The 14,767-nt window shown below is 41.1% G+C and overlaps 1 long non-coding RNA gene across 1 annotated transcript; it reads right to left on the reverse strand.

The window, feature by feature from the left end:
* Nucleotides 1-4,681: 4,681 nt before the first annotated feature.
* Nucleotides 4,682-14,552, reverse strand: LOC307209561. Its single transcript, XR_013835639.1, has 4 exons — nt 14,497-14,552; nt 13,784-13,878; nt 12,881-13,020; nt 4,682-5,049 (listed from the first exon to the last, which is right to left on the reverse strand). It is a non-coding gene; the product is annotated as an uncharacterized lncRNA (long non-coding RNA).
* Nucleotides 14,553-14,767: the final 215 nt, after the last annotated feature.

Genomic DNA, 14,767 nt, shown 5'->3' on the forward strand with positions numbered 1-14,767 from the left:
CATGTCAAGTTTGTGGTCAACCAAGACTCCTAGATCCTTTTCACATGTACTGCTCTCAAGCCAGGTGTCACCCATCTTGTATTTGTGCCTCTCATTTTTTTTTGCCCAAGTGCAATACTTTACATTTCTCACTATTAAAATTCATCTTGTTTGTTTTGGCCCAGTTCTCTAATCTGTCAAGGTCATTTTGAAGTGTGATCCTGTCCTCTGGGGTGTTAGCCACCCCTCCCAGTTTGGTGTCATCTGCAAATTTGATCAGGATGCCCTTGAGTCCATCATCCAAGTCGTTGATAAAGATGTTGAATAAGACCGGGCCCAAGACAGAACCCTGTGGCACCCCACTAGTCACTCTTCTCCAGGATGAAGAGGAACCATTGATGAGCACCCTTTGGGTTCGGTCAGTCAGCCAGTTACAAATCCACTGAGGGGTAGCATAGTCAAGACCGCATTTTACCAGCTTCTTTACAAGAATATCATGGGGCACCTTGTCAAATGCTCTTGTTAAGTGACATGGGTGGGCTCATTTCCACCACTTTGGCCTCCAGCCTTAGCTATGGCCATGAGTTATCTCTAGGTCCGTGGCAATGACATACATGAATACACCCCAATGCAGCCTTCCTGGTGCATGGAGAGCATCCTTTGTCTGCGTGGAGCTGGCTTCTTGTAACCCCAACCTCCTTCCTATCCAGTTTCTTAGGAAAATATTTATTTCATATTTTTTATTATTTAAAAGCATTTGCAAAAAACTGCTCGTTTTGGGGTCACAACCCTATAATCATCCGTAGAGTACAATGTCATGAGTAAAATGTGTCCAGGTTATGAAAGTGATAATACAGGGGCAGACAATCTTTCAGGTCACTTGTTCCAAGTTGTTCAGGGCTTTATATGTTCACAACAAAACCTTGAGCAAGGCCTGATAGCTGATTGACAGCCAGTAGCCCCAATGCTTTTTGGAGATCACGGTTCCTCAGTACTGCTCATGTATCTAGTCACCTGCCCCTTTCCACTACATGCTTTTCTTCTGCAAGCAGAATTGTTTTTATTCCATGAATGATTACTTCTTCTTCAGATTTCACTGGTTTTCCCCCTTCTGAAATGATCCCTTAGTTTCTGAGAGCATATCTTTGTTGGGAGCAAGGGAGAACATTGAGCAGTCTGGTGGCAAGAACGGTGGGGCAAGTCTTTTTGTCGCAATAGATGTAGGGCTCAATTCAGCTCAAATGAAGCGCATGAGTGTCTCAGCGATTTCAAATGGGATTTCAAATGGGAGACGTGCTGAACTCTCTTCCATTATGCATGTGCTTATCTCTCCCCCATTGATGTCAATGAGACCTCAATGTGCTTCAGTTTGATTGGATTGTGCCCTTACATTTTTATTTCGGCACTTCAGTGAGCTGATGAATATGTAAATATGGGAAGAGCCATAATTGTATTTCTCAGGGATAAGTCTGGTTCATTGATCATTACATTCTTTCCCAGCAAACCTCATGATAATTTTTTCCTGTATTCTGAATTGTATCGTTAGGATTTGTAGGAACCTCTCAAGGCAGTATTAGAATATGAGGCAGCTGGGTAAATCGTAATGAGATTGCTTAGAACATCCTAGCATAATGAGACAGGTGTGAGCCTGACGGGCAAACACATGGATAGTCATGAGTTTTCCATGAAAGCCATCTGCAGGGACCTCCTTACAAGAGAATGAAACTGAAGGAGGAGGCTCACAGCAGCCCTGAGAGGCAGGCATGGTTGTCATCAAAAGAAACTTTATAAGCTCCTTCCATTAGCCATGCTCCCCCCTCCCTAACTCCCAGGTGGAAACTTGGAAGTACTTCTCTCCAGAAATGGACACGTTGGCAATAATGGTCAATGTTTTGTGGGAGGGGGGGACATGTCTAGCTAAATAAGAAATCATCTGTTAACTAATAAGGACCTACTTGTGTGCACCTGGCTGGAATTATGCTTCTCAACAGCAGTAACATAAAGGTTGTCATATTACATGCACTAATTGGGGTTGCCGTTTATATACAGCAGAATGTTTCCATGATGCATTTAGAATTGGCCAATAGCCACTGCCAGCAGATGTCTCCGAATCACTCTGAATCCAGCAGGAATAACGCCTGCGAGGTAAGAACAGATTTCTTTTCTTTTTCTTTCTTTCTTTCTCTCTTCTTCTTTTTTGAGATGTAAAATGGATGGGATGAGATATTTTATACAGAAAGAATCAAGTTTTCAATTGGTGTATGCTAGCTGAATGTCAGTTCCTGAGTTACAGGGTTCACAGGTACCTAGAGGCAGAAAGCTCTGTGGCTGGAATGGAAACTTGGCTTGTTCCCTCAAGCAGGCAGCCACAATTCATTAAGTCTAAAACACATCCCTAATAGATGTTTACCTAACCCTTTTCAAAGGTTCCAGTAATGGGAAGTTGCCTTGTCTTCTCAACTTCCTCCATTGGCCCAAATAAGTGCTTTCTTGGGTTGGTTCCTTATGCAAAAAACAAAAAACCAACTTTTCTCCTGGTGCAATGGAAGGCTAGTTAAAGCAAGTCTTCAGCTTACATGTGCATCAGCACTGTCATCGCCAATACTGTATTCACTTTACCTAGACGGAGCTGCAAGGAGTGTCTGCAATATTTACCAAGACTGACCATTATCTATTTAAACGTTTTCAACCACCTTTCATTCATGCCATGAAGGCTCTTAAGTGGAAACATTTATAAGATCAAAACAGACCAGCAATAAGCACATAAAAATGCATTTAGCCGAATGTGTTTCCCCCCCAAAACAGATTGATGAACAACTGGCTGCTTAGGAAGAGATGGCTAGGTAAAGGTAAAGGACCCCTGGATGGTTAAGTTCAGTCAAAGGTGACTATGGTGTTGTGGCGCTCATCTTGCTTTCAGGCTGAGGGAGCCACCGTTTGTCCACAAACAATTTTCCAGGTCATGTGGCCAGCATGACTAAAATACTTCTGGTGCAATGGAACACCAGAGTGCATGGAAACACCGTTTATCTTCCCGCTGTAGCAGTACCTATTTACCTACTTGCACTGGCATGCTTTCGAACTGTTAGGTTGGCAGAAGTTGGGACAGAACAATGGGAGCTCACCCTGTTGTGCGGATTCAAACTGCTGACCTTCTGATCAGCAAGCCCAAGAGGCTCAGTGGTTTAGACCACAGCGCCAACTACATCCTGAAGAGATGGTTAATGCTTAAACAGCATAGAAGCTATCAGGTTTGACTAAACCTCTGCTGCAGGGGGATTTTTCTTATTCTGTTAAGGGTCACATTCTCTCACAAATGTTGGAAGCCACATGTGGACAAGGGCTAGAGCCAAAGGTCAACTGAGTTTGAAGGGCTGCAGGATTGCATCCTTCCTATGTGCACACATACGTCATTGCCATGACAAAGGGTGGTAAAATGATGCCCCACTTTTTCAATGTAGTCCAAAATTCTAATCTGGAATAAATAAATAAAAACAGATTAACAAAAGATTCGGAGAGCCCCTTGTTCATATGAACCAACGAGGGGCTTATGTCTTGAAAGAGCAGGCATTTTGCATTAACAGCTTGATACTGTCCATTTGTCTCTTGTTGAAAGTGTTCGCTGAACAGCTTGAAACCATATTAACATGCCCATTAATCATTTTCATAAGAATTGGACATGTGCCACAACTCTTATTGCTTAGTAATCAAGCAATTCTTCTTCTTCTTCTTTTTTTGATCCAGACAAGTGAGTCTGAATAAATTTCTGTGTTTTCTTTTATACTGCATACGGCAGGAGTGGACAACCTTTTTATTCAGGCTTAGGATTGCAGACCCTCATAGGACACCTTCTAAGGGTCTCAGGACTGCAGTAGGAAGGACCATGGCCACCCCTACTGTCTTTATGATGCAGCTTCCCTCTGTCACAATATATACAGGTGTCTCACCACTTGCATGGGGGTTAGGTTATGTTCTAGGTTACTGTGTGTATACATGAATTCACATACAGTAGGGAACACCATCTAAAAAGCTTATAAACACCCTCTTAAGCTCCGGAAACTCTTGAAAAACCCTTGGAAAAAACAGCAGCACTTACCAGACTGGCATGAATGGTGACAAAAATGGTGGTCTTCCAAAAACTCATCCTCCAAAAACTCCTCCAAACTCTGACAAAAATCCACAAAAATTGGCCAGACTCCACCACAATCTCTCCCTCCAAACCACCTTTCTCAAACTCCACAGGCCTCAAGGCTCTTGGGATTGCAGTTGCAAAAAGCTCCTGGGATTGCTAACTGTTTCTTTTGGGGGCATTTTTGCAGTTTTCCTGCTCTTTTCAGGCCGTTTTTGCCCCTTTTGCAGTTTAAAGTGGTTTATTTCATTATTTCCCAGCACTGTGCATATATGCAGTCATGCACAAGTCGAACATGTGTAAGTGGGGAGATGCCAGCTTCTTATGCCTCTTATGCACTGTTAAATGCCACACAACAACAACAATGGTCCAGGTGTTGTTTTTCACCAGATTCTTATCCACTTCTGCAAGTGTGTCTTGTGTCTTTTTAATGCACATGGGTATGGGTTTAGAGTGGTTTTGTTCCACATTCAAATGCTGTATATTTTTTAAACCTTTGGAACTGGCAAGTACAATACATTCATCTTCAAGAAAACGCATTTCAGAAATTTGTTTCTTTTAATTTCCCTTGTGCAAAACATATTTATTATGCTCTGTATCAGAGCAATGTCACCCCGTTTCAAGATCACTAACAGTTAAGCCCAGGGGTGTAACAGTGGCATAAAATTAGTTCTCCAGCCCATGTAGACACAGTGGTGGGAGATATAATTCATTGTCCACAGGTCCCAGCGAGCACTTTATTAACTTGCCCTCCGAGACTCCTTAATGGGGTTAATTATTTAGCTACCTTAATTTACAACATATCTCTGTCTTTTGCTTGCGGCAACCGTAGTCCAAAACACCTACTGAAGAGCAAAACTGGAGGAAAAGATGCAGTGAGTTCATTGAATCAGGAGGCACTGAGGATGCTAGCTTTCCTGCAGGATTTCAGACCCTGTAAACTGTGGATAAATAATATGGATTACTTATTAAATTCTGCTTGAAGTGGCAATCCCCGGGACTCCTTTAACGCCCACTGTTAGAAGTGAAATACAAATTCAGATTGATTCTCTCCATTTTGCTGATTGTCATCACAGCTTTGACATCAGCAAAAGTAGTAATCGAGTGGGGATGGTCTGAACCAAATGGAAAATGAAAACTGTGGCTTGCAGGTATACCTTGGTTCAGGTAGGAAGAAGAGGTGGGCAGCTGCAATCAGTAGCTGATTGTTGATAAATGGAAATCATTACAAAGAACTGAGGCTGAAATGCCAACCATGAAATGGATGTTAGTCTCTCTTTTCTTCTCCCCTCTGATCTCCATTAATTCACTGAGACCACTGAGTAACAAAGAGCAATTGCTGTGCCAGGAAATAAATAAAGCATTGTTATCTAGCTTCAAGGCGGAGAGCTAAGCATTAATACTTTGCGCGAAGGAGAGAAACTTGCCACTGTGTGTATGCTTTCCAGCTTTGATGCTCTTTCTTCAGAACTGCTTAGTAAGCTGAAGCCCATCGTCTCGTCAGGTACAAAAATGGTTCCTTTTAGTGCCAAGAATTCCTCCCATGTTTCTTTAACCATTTCCCATCAAATAATGATAAAATAAATTGCATCAGAAAATTGTTAAAGGGGTGGAAGAGAAATTTCAGTAAAATGTTCTGGTTGGTTTACAGCTTTTTCTCTCTCTTACCTTTTGAGGCAACTAAGGGGTATTCTGATGTTACATATTTCATGGACATGTGCATTTTTCATACAATTTCCCATTGTTCAAAATTGGGATTGTGCATATGGCTGAAGAATGTGCAAAGTTTAGTCAGTATACACACATTTTCCAAGACCTGTTGGTGATTCTGTGTATTGACTGGGAATTGCGCACAGTCCCTTCTTTCTGGAAGAATTATGTGCACATTATCCATGAGACCTGCTGAATGTGCACAATGATTGGTTCTTATGAATGTTATGAACAGTTATGCACTGAAACTCATCTGCTTTAGGAGGTAAAAAAAGAGACAGGACTCCTGGCTCAGCCCCTGTTGGCTTATATGAGTGAAACACAAAATATACAAGGTGGTTCATTAACACTATCAAGCAAACATGATTTTAAAAACCTGAAGGACAATGGAAGAGTCCGTTAACAGGCATTGACAGTGTCAATGTCTTTAAAATGTGAGAGATTGGTTTGTGAAGCAAAACCACTCCTAAACTGATCCAGTTCCAATTGTCCCTAGCAATGCAACACTTTCATCATTATTCCCTGTATCCAAGTGGTGAGAAACTTTCAAAGCTTGCCATAGGATAACATTTAATTTTCACTTGTCAGATCTTGTAGCGGGGTGGGGGGACTTCTCTAATGATAGGATTAGTGGACCACTTATGTTTATATACATTTCTTTCTGCAGATAGCCCAAGGACACAAACATAATTCATTGCTCCTGAAAGAATGTGTTCTTGGATTATATGTATGCATCAATCCTGATATCTTGTGCTTATCAATTATTTTTCTTTATATGGGGTGGCATCTAACCAACTTGTTCTGTCAGTGCACTTGCTCAGTTGAACTTCTCCCCTCTTCCTGTCCCCATGTGCACTCTGCACCTTCCCTAAATCTGCTCAGAAAAACCCAGAACAGATTTAGTGGGTGTACGGGGGGGGGGAGGGGAAACATTCATTGTGCAAGTGGAAATCTTTGTACTGACAGAATGAGTTAGCTGGATACTGCCTAGAGCATCCGTCATTCTTTCTTAGGTGACATCTTTAAAGGATAGCAACAATAGTTTCCCATGTTCAGGAAATTGGCAAGTTACCTGTTCTGGATGGCGTTTGCACTCCTTCTGAAGGAGTAATTGCATAGCTTGGAGTTAGCCCTGCACACATCTTTGACACTAGAGGCCCAAGTGTCCTCTGTGGCTAAGAAATGCCTTTTACCAGCTTTGTCTATGGCCATTCCTGTCCAACCACTGTAGTCCAAGGCTAGTAACTCTAATGTGCTCTAGGTGGGGCTGCCCTTGGTGTTACCGGCCTAGTTGGGAGGACCTGGAACACCCTGGGTGGCATGCCTGACTAATGGAGCCAGAGTTGACTGGTTTGGTGGGGTATGACTTGGGCTTAGCACTCCCTCAGTGTCTGTTGGTTTCCTGTCTTAAGTCCAGTCTTCCACATTTCTGCATCAATTCTTGGGGGTTTGGGGGGGGAGGGGTGAATCCTCCTATGAATCCATTAGCATTTTAGTGCCCGTTTCTGCTAATATGCACATTTTTTAACAAGCAATTCCCCCCAAACTTAATGTTATTTTCACTAATCTATGTGTTTGAATGCAGGGTTTTGCTAGATATACACAACTCAGTACACATTCTTTGGTTGAAGAAGTGCATCACAGCATATTGCTTCAAAAAGTGCAACTTGGGCAGGGTTCCATTAAGATTGAACTTTCTTGTCCCCCATCCTTACCTGCCACACAACATGATGTGGGTTGTGGGTGTGTGATGAGACTGGAACAATGACTTTCAGTTCAGGAAGCTTGGCTGGAGTTCATCCACAAATGGTTATCCCTTTAATTAAATGCCTACACTAAGAGGTTAGTCCCCCCCCCCCCAAGCCCTGTCCTTTCACTGTGTCTGCAATCCACCCTATCAATTCCTGAAGGAAAGGGGGATTTTATTCTAGCCTAGTTTTCATAAATAACCAGTGTCGTTTCAGACCCAGAAAGACTTGTTACTCTTGATTCATTTCTGTTCTGGGATCAAGCTTTCAATTAAAACCGCATGACACTTAAATATTTATTTCCACCCAGCCTAATAATTTAATTCTGAGTACCACCATAAAGTTTTCAACCAAGGCTTAAATTAAAAAGGAGACTACGCAACCTCTGTGATCATAATTAATCAGGTGAGGGCTAGGCACGAATGCATATTGACCATATATATTAATGCAATGAAGACCTCTGAGGGATGACTTGGCTCCTATATCTGTCTATAGAAAGAGGCAGAATTATGCAAACTACATAAATAATTTAGAGATATTCAGTGCATGCTGTGGCAATAATTAGAAGTCACTGCCACCAATATATCTCACAATGCTCTCAGAACTATGAGAATGAAGCTTAACTACACAAATCAGATCCTTTGTAATCCCATTAACATTTTATAGTCCAGAGATATAAAATCTTCCCTGTTGCTGAATTGTATATTACGTATTTGTTTTCTTGCAGTTGTCATAGGCAGAGACATGTTGTAACACTAAAAGATTACTTCATTAACTTGTAAGCTATGAGCTCCTTACTTTATATAGGTTGCTGCCCTCTGCTAGGCCTCCCCCCTTTTTCCCCAGGCATAATAAGGCATACACTTATTCATGCAGATTTTGCTATAAGGGTAAAGCCGAAAATAGAGGGGAAGAGCCAATGGTGCACCAACAAATACAACAGGATTTCCCCTTTCTGTGCTTTCTTTTCCTATGCTCCCATAACTGCTCTGTGGGATTCTCTAACTCCTTGGAGTAGATTCAGGTGTGTGTGCAGGGGCTCCAGCAGGGAGCAGAGGAAGTCCCATTCGTGCAAGCAAATGGAGAGAACGAGTGGAACATGGTTCTCTCTGGGAATGACCAAAGGACAGGGTAGGACATACTGGAGGTGGCATCACTCTGTACATCAAGGCTGGCACTGAATCCAGCAAGCAAGCTCCTCCACATAATCATTGTGGTGGTGATACAGGCCCCAAGAGTAATCTATTACTGGAGGAAAGGCTGCTATACCACAGATCAAAATGCTGAGGGAGATCTGGTGATGGAGAAAGAAATCAAGGAAGCATACAAGAGAGGAAATGTTGTAGTAACAGGTTAGATGACGAGGGAGTCAAAGGTGAGCTAAAGGAGAAAAGCCATTCTTGTTCAGTTCTGTATATACATTTTGTTAAATGACAACAAAAGCCTCGCCTACTTTGCATTATTCAGGACCAACTAGTATTTGGGAGCATTTTTTCTTGACCTTGACAGAAGCCATAGCTAATAATCATATCCCAGCTATTCAAAACTATCAGCATCCTAATTTTAGAAGGGCAGAAAGTCTAATTAATTTACACTAAGTGGCTTTGCCATTTTTCATTGTGAGTTGTTTTCTTTTCTTTTTTGTAAAGTGCATATTATCATACTTATTTGCACAGATGTATATCTCCTGCTGAGAACAATGCTACACCTAATTTGCTCCAGCAAATTAGAACAATTAAAAATAACTCAGCAAAATTGATACTGAATCTTCAATTACATCCATGCCTAGAAGACGAAGCGCATTTCATGCAGCTCTTGACTTGCTCATTGTGTCCTCTAAAGCTCTGCTATGGAACCATTTTATGCTGGGGGTTTATTCATAAACTGTTTACTGGTGTTAGTTGCACAGCCTGACTGGCCTCATGAATCACATATTACTTCTGTGGTGTCCTCCATTGAATGACCTATGCTCCATATTCAGGTGCAATCTGTTATTCTTGTCACAAATATCCCACAGACATTGCACAAATGTTCAAGAAAATTCAGAGGTGAATGCAAGAAACTTTCAGATGTCCAGAAAAGGGCTTCTACAACTGAGGCACAACAATTTGTAGGGTTTCAATGAATGGATAGGCCTTTGTTCAGGGATGACCTTTGCCCTGTGTGTTGGGGAGTGCTGTGTGCAAGAGTGCCACACTTCTTGCATCTAACATTACCTGACTCATATAGGAAACTATTGCAGTCCTTGGGGGTTTCTAATTCCAGATATGCACCTGAGCTACATGAATGTGGTCCTGGTTATGATCCAGTAAATATAGGTCATGCTCAGCAACCATCATCATTATGCTCAGCAAAGGTAATAATTAAATTTTGCTTTGAAAAGAAACAGCCAAACATCATAACAGATCAAATCCTGTTAGAGGACTTCCCTAAAACATTTCTCTGTATTTAGAAAGCCATGGGCTTTGCAGATAATGGAGCACAAGAAGTCACTCAGAGCAGCTGTCCATCAGTTGAGGAAATTTCCAAGCTGAGAATTAGACACACAGAAATATTTTGATACCAGGAGCAATTTCCAGAGATGCTGCTCATCTCTTCCTGTTTGGTCTAGGCATGTCCAGCTCCCAAGAGACTGTGATCTACTCCCAGTATTAAAAAACCGGCAGTAGTCTACCCATTGTCATTGTGGGGAGGATGAGCATGCATGGGGTGAGTGGATTGACCAGAGTTGTTGAGCTTTTTGGGGGGGTAGGCTTGCACAGAGTTGTTGTTTTTTTTTTTACTAAAATTTTTTATTGGATTTTCACATTTTATAAACACACACACACAAAAAAAAGAAAAGACAAAGACAAAACATGTATAATTTCATATCCTTACTTTCTTAACCCCACTTCCTGACTTCCCCCCACCCCCCCTTCATACATCCTAATTCAAATAATTAGCTCAGCAAGTTCTTATCTCTCATCCTTTACATATTATTATTATTTTTTTAAAAAAATAATTCTTATTACTTGGCCAAATTTTACTTATCCAATTTTCTTATAAATGTTGAATCCTTTTCTAAGGTCGACCCAAATTCCCTTCCACGAATTTCCCCCTTTTTATATTAAATATAGGTCATAATAGCCAAACACAAAGGTCATAAAAATTTTGAAATTCTGTTCTCCCCTCCCTCCCCACCCTGGTTTCTGTCCCTTCCCGAATAAATGTCCACAATGACAGTTCTTAGCCTGGATTCCTCACATCTGAGGCCTTCAAGTCTCTGTCAGTCTCTCTCTGCCGGTTTTGTTGGTAGCCCTCTTTGTTGGTCCTCAGTTCTCGAAGGAGCTCTGGCACAGTCTCATCAGATTTTCTTCCATCCGAAATACTTGGTAACAGCTGCTGCAAAAGGTCAACTGATCTCCCATACTCAAAGAGGAAGCCCCAATCATATTTCTTATTTCTTTTAAATTCCAGTGTTCCAAGTGTTCCAGGGGCTTCCTCCTTCCTCTTTCGCATCTTTCACAGATTTGTAATCCAAAGGTCTTCTTCTCTATGTTCTAGCAATGTAGGCTTCTGGTTGGTACTCTCCACCTGTACTTTCTCCACTCCTTCTTCCCTCTCCTCCAGTTCCAAAGATGTCTCTTCTGATTCAGCTGCAGATTTTTTCCCAGTCAGATCCTTTGTGCATTCAGCAGAGTTGCTTGTTTTAGAGTTCAAGGTTATAAGTTGTTTGTTCATAGCCATGCTCTGCTCTTGCAGTATTCCCACGAGAAAAAACATTCTTTCTATCTCTGCCTGTAATTTTCCATCTGCAGCCATTGTAATGTTTCAGAGTTCCCCCTAGGGGGATTCTGGTTACTTAATAGTCCTTTCCCAACAGTCCGTTACTTTGTTATTTATAACTACTTTGTTCCCAACCACTTTGATTCAAATGTAACAAATTTAGTCCAGAGAGATGTTAAATAATAAGATTTTTAACTTTAACTGCCCGTTTGACAGCTCCTTTGACAGCTGTCAAACTCCTTGTTCCTTTTCCTCCAGCTCACACACAGGACACTCCCGGGTCCTTTTAGACAAAAATTTCTAAAATTCCACTCTTACTCTCCAGCACAAATCTTCTTCTGTCAAATTCATGGAAATATTATCTTTTAAATCACGCCGAAAAGAAAAGATCTCTCCACCTTAGTTCTCCGATCCTTGCTTTAAATTTTTTGTAGGTAGGGGGGGTGCGGACTTCCCTTTAGCACATCCCCCAGTCGTACCAAATTCAAGGATAAAAGTTTTAAAGTCCAAATTCCATTCTACTCACGGGTTATTTCAAGTCCGAATTTCAGGGAGAAAAGTCAGCGCTCTCTGGCCATGGCTCGCGGCTTCGCTCCACTGCAGTAGCGGTCTACTCACAGCACCATGCCACTCTCCGTACCCTCTCCGTAGCCTTTAAAAAGGCTCTTCGTGGGTCGGGGGGCGCTTAAGGTGCCCACCGAGTCACCAAGTTCGCAGGCTTCCGCGCCTGCGGTTTCTAAGGGTCCCCGCGTCGCCATCGCGGTAGGACCCGTCTCCAGTAGAGCCGATTCCCTCCGGAGCTCGGAGGGAATCCGCCATTAGCCGATCGCGCTAACCCGGAAGTGCCGAGTTTTTTTGCTCCCCCCTGTAACTTTTTATACACAATAAGGATCCCATGATCTACCAGGATCAGCTGGGAATCTACAGGGAGATCATTATCTACTGGTTGGAAATCTCTGGATTCCTTTTGAATAGGTTAGACCCCATAATTTCTACATTCCCATCATGGGTCTCATTCCAAGCCAAAGCCAAACTTCCAGACATCACAATGTGCAATAGGGACTTTACTGGCACTTAAGCCTTGGTGTTTCATGTGTGATTCTTGTGACACTCTCAGTTAGCATGTTTTCCTTTTTCCTTGGAGGAGGAATCAGTCATCTGGTTATCAGCCATAGAAAAATGAAAAAGAGGCATGGCAGAGCCTGGAGGTGAAGCCTATTGTCAGGACTCATGATAAGGAAATATTTTAATGAGCAAATAACTAAATAAATATGGTTAATTTTTGCATATCATAGGAATGTCTAAGAATAAAGTAACATAGTCCACTCATCAAACAAATACCTGTATTTTCCATGTAATTAAACCTCTAGAACCAGATCTGCCAATTCTCTGCTAAATTCAATTCTGCCAATTAAATTAGTAACCCCCATGTCACTAATTACCAGGATTTTACAGAGAATGAACATTTCTAATTAGTTCTGTGTTACACATGCTACAAATTCAGTCAAAGTCTTTGTGATAAATAGTGAACAGCTGCTACTGACAATACCTAGATATTGATCTTCCTCCTTTTTTAATTTCAGAAGGCATGTTCAGTTGGGTTCCTGGTGGTTCTCTGCATAAAGGTGGGTGGGCAGGGTCATCAGCAGGGAAGAGAAACCCCACCAGGAAATGTCTGGAGAGTTTATTCTAAATCAAGGCAAATGTAAGAAAAGAACAAATAAATATTATTAGAGAATAGTAGGAGTCAGTTCTTCTAAGGAATGGCATTTCCAGCTGTTCACTGGTATATTGTACAAAAAACAGGAACATATCACATTTATTAATAATTATACTTTGAGGTTGCAGAACTGATAATGGAATTAAATCAAACACAATGATGGCAGCAGCATTTTAACAGTAGATTATGCTGTGCATAATTTGAAGGAGGGGATAATGGGGCTTATGCTGCTTTCTCTGTTAATAAATCAGGCTTCTGATGTTTAAGAAAATAATATTGTTAACTTGTAAAGACATTTACGGTGCTGCAGGGATCTCTCTCTATTCCTCCTTGCTAAGTAACAACCAATCTCAGCCACTTCCCTCTCATATCAACCCCTCTTAAAGACCAGTGTACTATTACTCCACAGTGGTGGTGACAGTACATTTTCCACTTTCGACCTGAACACTACTTTTCAGTGATTAGAAGATTCAATGGATGATCTGCTTTTACTATGCACACATTGTGTATACATGAAATATTCTTCCAGAACTTGAATTCTCTGCATGGGTGTTGTACTTGTGTTGTGAGCCCTAAACTTTTAGTTGCAGACTGTTGCTGAACAATAAACTATCTAAGATCTGAAGTGGGTTACTTTTTGTTATTTATTTAGAAGATTTATAAACCATTTGATAAAAAGCTCTCCAGGTGGTGTAGAAATAAAATTGGAGATAGACTTCAAATGACACCCACCTTAGCATTAGAAGCAAGGATTCTGGCTAGATACAAATGTCTTATTCTTCATCTGATCACCTCTGTATGTGTCTCAGTTTGATCATTCATTAGCCCTGTGGAGAATTACAGTGACAAAAGCCCCTTTTAAACAAGCACTGTTCCTAATGGAAGCTTAATCAACGATCATTTGAATTTCTTAAAGTTAGGATGTGTCTTTGAGGATTTGTGTATAATTGGTAATACCACATCACAATGTATACAAGTTATAAATTTTCAGAGAGAATGGTTAGTTATCCTCTAGGCAGTTGTTGTTTTTTACAGATTTTGTACAGTTGATTTCCTATGTGCTGGTTGATTATATCCATTTCCCATATATATGAGCTCAGTGGACCATCGTTACACTTTATGAGTCATAAACATCAGGTTTAAAATATGAACGTATTGCATGTGTTGCCAAAAGACATTACAGAGACATTATATTTGAATTGTTCCTTTTTTGTACACCTATTTCATTTTATTTTGCCACATAAATTTCCTCTCAGGGAAAAAATGCTTACAGTGCTAACTATTATTTCAAGCATCTTTCTCTAGCCAGCCACCAAGGTAAACTCATTTGAAAACTTGACATTACATTGCAATGGATTATTGACACTCAAAATGCTTTGGGTATAAAATCTGTACAGGAGCATCAAATGACAGAGAAGCCATATATTGTTCCAAGCGGTATTCACAAATCTATGAGGAACTGAGGATTTCTTAACAGAGAATGTTGACAAAGAGGATAATGTCAATGTTCTGTGTTAAGAATCCTCAGTTCCCTATAGAATTGTGAGTACTTTTTGGAATGATACAAGGCTTCTCTGCCACTTGATGCTACAGTACAAGTTTTACACACACCCCCACCCCCACCCCCACCCCCCCCCACAGAGAGAGAGAGAGAGAGAGAGAGAGAGAGAGAGAGAGATTACTTACATTGCTTTTTTAAAAAAAGTATGTGAAATT

The sequence above is a fragment of the Podarcis cretensis genome (genome assembly GCF_951804945.1).
Source record: "Podarcis cretensis genome assembly, chromosome: 2".
Taxonomy (NCBI): domain Eukaryota; kingdom Metazoa; phylum Chordata; class Lepidosauria; order Squamata; family Lacertidae; genus Podarcis; species Podarcis cretensis.